Genomic DNA, 5,000 nt, shown 5'->3' on the forward strand with positions numbered 1-5,000 from the left:
AGTAATCGCTGACAGCACGAAGGATGTCACGCGACTAGTTAGCAGGCTAGAGTCTCGTTCGTTATCGGAATTAACCAGACAAATCGCTCCACCAACTAAGAACGGCCATGCACCACCACCCACCGAATCAAGAAAGAGCTATCAATCTGTCAATCCTTCCGGTGTCCGGGCCTGGTGAGGTTTCCCGTGTTGAGTCAAATTAAGCCGCAGGCTCCACTCCTGGTGGTGCCCTTCCGTCAATTCCTTTAAGTTTCAGCTTTGCAACCATACTTCCCCCGGAACCCAAAAGCTTTGGTTTCCCGGAGGCTGCCCGCCGAGTCATCGGAGGAACTGCGGCGGATCGCTGGCTGGCATCGTTTATGGTTAGAACTAGGGCGGTATCTGATCGCCTTCGAACCTCTAACTTTCGTTCTTGATTAATGAAAACATACTTGGCAAATGCTTTCGCTTCTGTTCGTCTTGCGACGATCCAAGAATTTCACCTCTAACGTCGCAATACGAATGCCCCCGCCTGTCCCTATTAATCATTACCTCGGGTTCCGAAAACCAACAAAATAGAACCGAGGTCCTATTCCATTATTCCATGCACACAGTATTCAGGCGGGCTTGCCTGCTTTAAGCACTCTAATTTGTTCAAAGTAAACGTGCCGGCCCACCGAGACACTCAATAAAGAGCACCCTGGTAGGATTTCAACGGGGTCCGCCTCGGGACGCACGAGCACGCACGAGGCGGTCGCACGCCTTCGGCTCGCCCCACCGGCAGGACGTCCCACGATACATGCCAGTTAAACACCGACGGGCGGTGAACCAACAGCGTGGGACACAAATCCAACTACGAGCTTTTTAACCGCAACAACTTTAATATACGCTATTGGAGCTGGAATTACCGCGGCTGCTGGCACCAGACTTGCCCTCCAATAGATACTCGTTAAAGGATTTAAAGTGTACTCATTCCGATTACGGGGCCTCGGATGAGTCCCGTATCGTTATTTTTCGTCACTACCTCCCCGTGCCGGGAGTGGGTAATTTGCGCGCCTGCTGCCTTCCTTGGATGTGGTAGCCGTTTCTCAGGCTCCCTCTCCGGAATCGAACCCTGATTCCCCGTTACCCGTTACAACCATGGTAGGCGCAGAACCTACCATCGACAGTTGATAAGGCAGACATTTGAAAGATGCGTCGCCGGTACGAGGACCGTGCGATCAGCCCAAAGTTATTCAGAGTCACCAAGGCAAACGGACCGGACGAGCCGACCGATTGGTTTTGATCTAATAAAAGCGTCCCTTCCATCTCTGGTCGGGACTCTGTTTGCATGTATTAGCTCTAGAATTACCACAGTTATCCAAGTAACGTGGGTACGATCTAAGGAACCATAACTGATTTAATGAGCCATTCGCGGTTTCACCTTAATGCGGCTTGTACTGAGACATGCATGGCTTAATCTTTGAGACAAGCATATGACTACTGGCAGGATCAACCAGGGAGCTGCGTCAACTAGAGCTGAGCAGCCGGCCGCCCGGGAGTGTGTCCCGGGGGCCCGCGCGAACACGCAAGCGTCCGCTCAATCATTCTGCAAACAGGAGGAGGCTGAGCTCCCCTGCACAATACACCTCGAAACCCTCTCAGGTCCCGGCGGCGCGCAGCGCCGTCCCAAGTACTTGGTCGGGTTCGAGAGAGGCGCAATCGCCCGGAGTTAGGCGAGTAGACGCTTTCGGTGCGACCACCCGTGCTCCCAACTGAGCTTGCCGCTGCCGACAGAGGCCCGGGAGCGTGCTGTCGTGGCATTGCCGGCGGGAGACAACACGCGCCACCTACGGTGACCGGCAGCTCCAACGCCAGCGCCACAGAAGGACAAAAGCCCCACTTGGGTGCCGAAGCGAACTCTCCCAGCACAGCGCACGCGCCAACACATCCGCACAGCTGCGATACAAACCACCAGCGAGAACCGCTGGGGCGACCGAGCAGCAGACGGCGTCGCGGCGCCGAGCGCCGGGCGGCGGCGCATCCTCAACGCACACAGTCCTCAATCGGACCAGCACACTGAAGATGTCCACCGCGCTTCGCACCGGGCCCGCGAGGACCTACTTTGGCCGCACGGCGCCGCGCGCAGGGTGCGCCGGCGCGCAGCTGCGACGCCTGCCGCGTCCGTCGGCCGGCGCGCCTGCCACTGGCCGCCCCCACCAGCCGGCTGTAGCGCGTGCGCCCACGCACCGCGCGGCCAGCACGCCGGGAGGCGCCCCCTCACCGGCCGGGGACGGTCCCACCCAGCCACCGCCGCGTATCGCTTCACACCCAGATGCCGTTCAGTTTCGTCGGCATGGTGGGTATCGCTGGAACAACCGGTTCGTACCTCAACCTATCGTCGCCATCACCGATTCACCCCTAGCGAGAACAACCGCACCACAACAGGTTACCATTTGTTCATTTGCGTAACTTCACCAGAAAACGCAGGCGTCCATCGCCATTTGCAACTTCAACGATTATTGCATGCCTGTGTCAGGTGTCACGCCACACTACGTCTGCCCACATACACGCAACAAAATGTGCACGCCTAGACAATACGTGGAAGGTGGCCCCCGTACGTATGCGATGTCCATTGCTCGAACGACTGTCAACCGGCCTCTGTAGCATGTCGCAGATATGGAACGCGGTGCACCATGCCATCACGGTGTGTGAGGAGAGACGACTAGGTCCGAATACATCAACAGACAGCTCATGCTGATCGCCATCCACGGCGTCCGTTCCTCCCACACGTCTCTATGGCGTACCACACTGCAATCCAGCTCTCATAGGGAGACGACACGTAGCTGCGTGCACAATATTTGCACTGTATGGTCCGCCGTTTTTGGGCGCAGTCGTTGTACGGTCACACATGTGCCACGATGTATCATTCGGTACATAAGGACGAATGTGCAGTACAGATTGTGGTTTACGCGTACGACATTAGCGGACGGTTGACACAGGCCGCACCACAACGTAGCCTGAGTACGTCGCATGCGAAGGGCATTGAACATGCAAACTTCTCACCAACCAGCTTGCGAAGGCAGGGGGGCAAGGTGGGGACGTGGGGAGGGGCGGCATGTACGTCCTGCTGCCATCCACATTACAGTGTACAGCAGGAGCATGTGGAAAGTCAGCAAGACTTGCAAGGTGTTTAACATGAAGCGATACACAGGGGAGCGGGCAGTGCGAGTAGCGAACTATATTGCGAGGGTTGCGGGTGGGCAACACTACACTAATTGAACGAGTCGTATAACAATTACAGAGCAGGTTTAGGCGACAACATGGGTTACGTTAGGGGACAACGTGGGTTACGTTAGGGGACAACGTGGGTTACTTTAGGGGACAACGTGGGTTAGGTTAAGGCACAACGTGGGTTAGGTTAAGGCACAACGTGGGTTAGGTTAAGGCACAACGTGGGTTAGGTTAAGGCACAACGTGGGTTAGGTTAAGGCACAACGTGGGTTAGGTTAAGGCACAACGTGGGTTAGGTTAAGGCACAACATGGGTTAGGTTAAGGCACAACATGGGTTAGGTTAAGGCACAACGTGGGTTAGGTTAAGGCACAACGTGGGTTAGGTTAAGGCACAACGTGGGTTAGGTTAAGGCACAACGTGGGTTAGGTTAAGGCACAACGTGGGTTAGGTTAAGGCACAACATGGGTTAGGTTAAGGCACAACATGGGTTAGGTTAAGGCACAACATGGGTTAGGTTAAGGCACAACATGGGTTAGGTTAAGGCACAACATGGGTTAGGTTAAGGCACAACATGGGTTAGGTTAAGGCACAACGTGGGTTAGGTTAAGGCACAACGTGGGTTAGGTTAAGGCACAACGTGGGTTAGGTTAAGGCACAACATGGGTTAGGTTAAGGCACAACATGGGTTAGGTTAAGGCACAACATGGGTTAGGTTAAGGCACAACATGGGTTAGGTTAAGGCACAACATGGGTTAGGTTAAGGCACAACATGGGTTAGGTTAAGGCACAACATGGGTTAGGTTAAGGTACAACATGGGTTAGGTTAAGGTACAACATGGGTTAGGTTAAGGTACAACATGGGTTAGGTTAAGGTACAACATGGGTTAGGTTAAGGTACAACATGGGTTAGGTTAAGGTACAACATGGGTTAGGTTAAGGTACAACATGGGTTAGGTTAAGGTACAACATGGGTTAGGTTAAGGTACAACATGGGTTAGGTTAAGGTACAACATGGGTTAGGTTAAGGTACAACATGGGTTAGGTTAAGGTACAACATAGGTTAGGTTAAGGTACAACATAGGTTAGGTTAAGGTACAACATAGGTTAGGTTAAGGTACAACATAGGTTAGGTTAAGGTACAACATAGGTTAGGTTAAGGTACAACATAGGTTAGGTTAAGGTACAACATAGGTTAGGTTAAGGTACAACATAGGTTAGGTTAAGGTACAACATAGGTTAGGTTAGGTTAGGTTAGGTTACACGTTGTTGTAAGGAAAGGTGTAGGGGGGGGGGGGCGGGGGCGGCAGGTTCGTTGATAGTGATTATAGTAAGTGAATGCTTGTGACATGATCAGATTTGTCACGTCAGGATGCACCTTTGGCTTATTAGAGGCGGCGCTCCAATTCTATGCTTGTGTGAGACCTGTGTCTTTGACTCATGTCATTGTTTGTGCGCTGTGACAGGAGGTACTATTGTGATGTTGGGTGCACCGTTGTATAGGACATGTGTGGGTGTTGGTGCCTGGTCTGCGCAATGGTGGATGTCGAAAGGCTGGGATATTGTATTTTCCGCATGGACCTCCTGGTCTGGTTGTGATAGTGTGGATTGTGTAATGTGGCGGAGAAGATGCACTGGATGTTGTTCCATGCTGGTGCTTACATATTGTATGTGCGCCTGTTAGAAGCAGAGAGTGGTGCGTGATCAGAGTGTCTGGCTGACGTGTGGTTCCCATTGTGGGCAGACTCTTTCAGCATGTATACGGACAGTTGTGTATATTTGCTGTAGTTTGATGGCTCTGCATTGATT

The 5,000-nt window shown here is 52.9% G+C and overlaps 1 non-coding gene across 1 annotated transcript in view; it reads right to left on the reverse strand.

Moving 5' to 3' along the window:
- LOC124735001 overlaps window positions 1-1,481 on the reverse strand; it is a 1,909-nt gene extending 428 nt beyond the window's left edge. The window contains exon 1 of the ribosomal RNA XR_007009417.1: window positions 1-1,481. This exon is cut by the window's left edge and continues 428 nt beyond it. This is a non-coding gene — a ribosomal RNA (small subunit ribosomal RNA).
- Window positions 1,482-5,000: the final 3,519 nt, after the last annotated feature.

The sequence above is a fragment of the Schistocerca piceifrons genome, unplaced genomic scaffold (assembly GCF_021461385.2).
Source record: "Schistocerca piceifrons isolate TAMUIC-IGC-003096 unplaced genomic scaffold, iqSchPice1.1 HiC_scaffold_159, whole genome shotgun sequence".
In the NCBI taxonomy this organism is placed as follows: Eukaryota; Metazoa; Arthropoda; class Insecta; order Orthoptera; family Acrididae; genus Schistocerca; species Schistocerca piceifrons.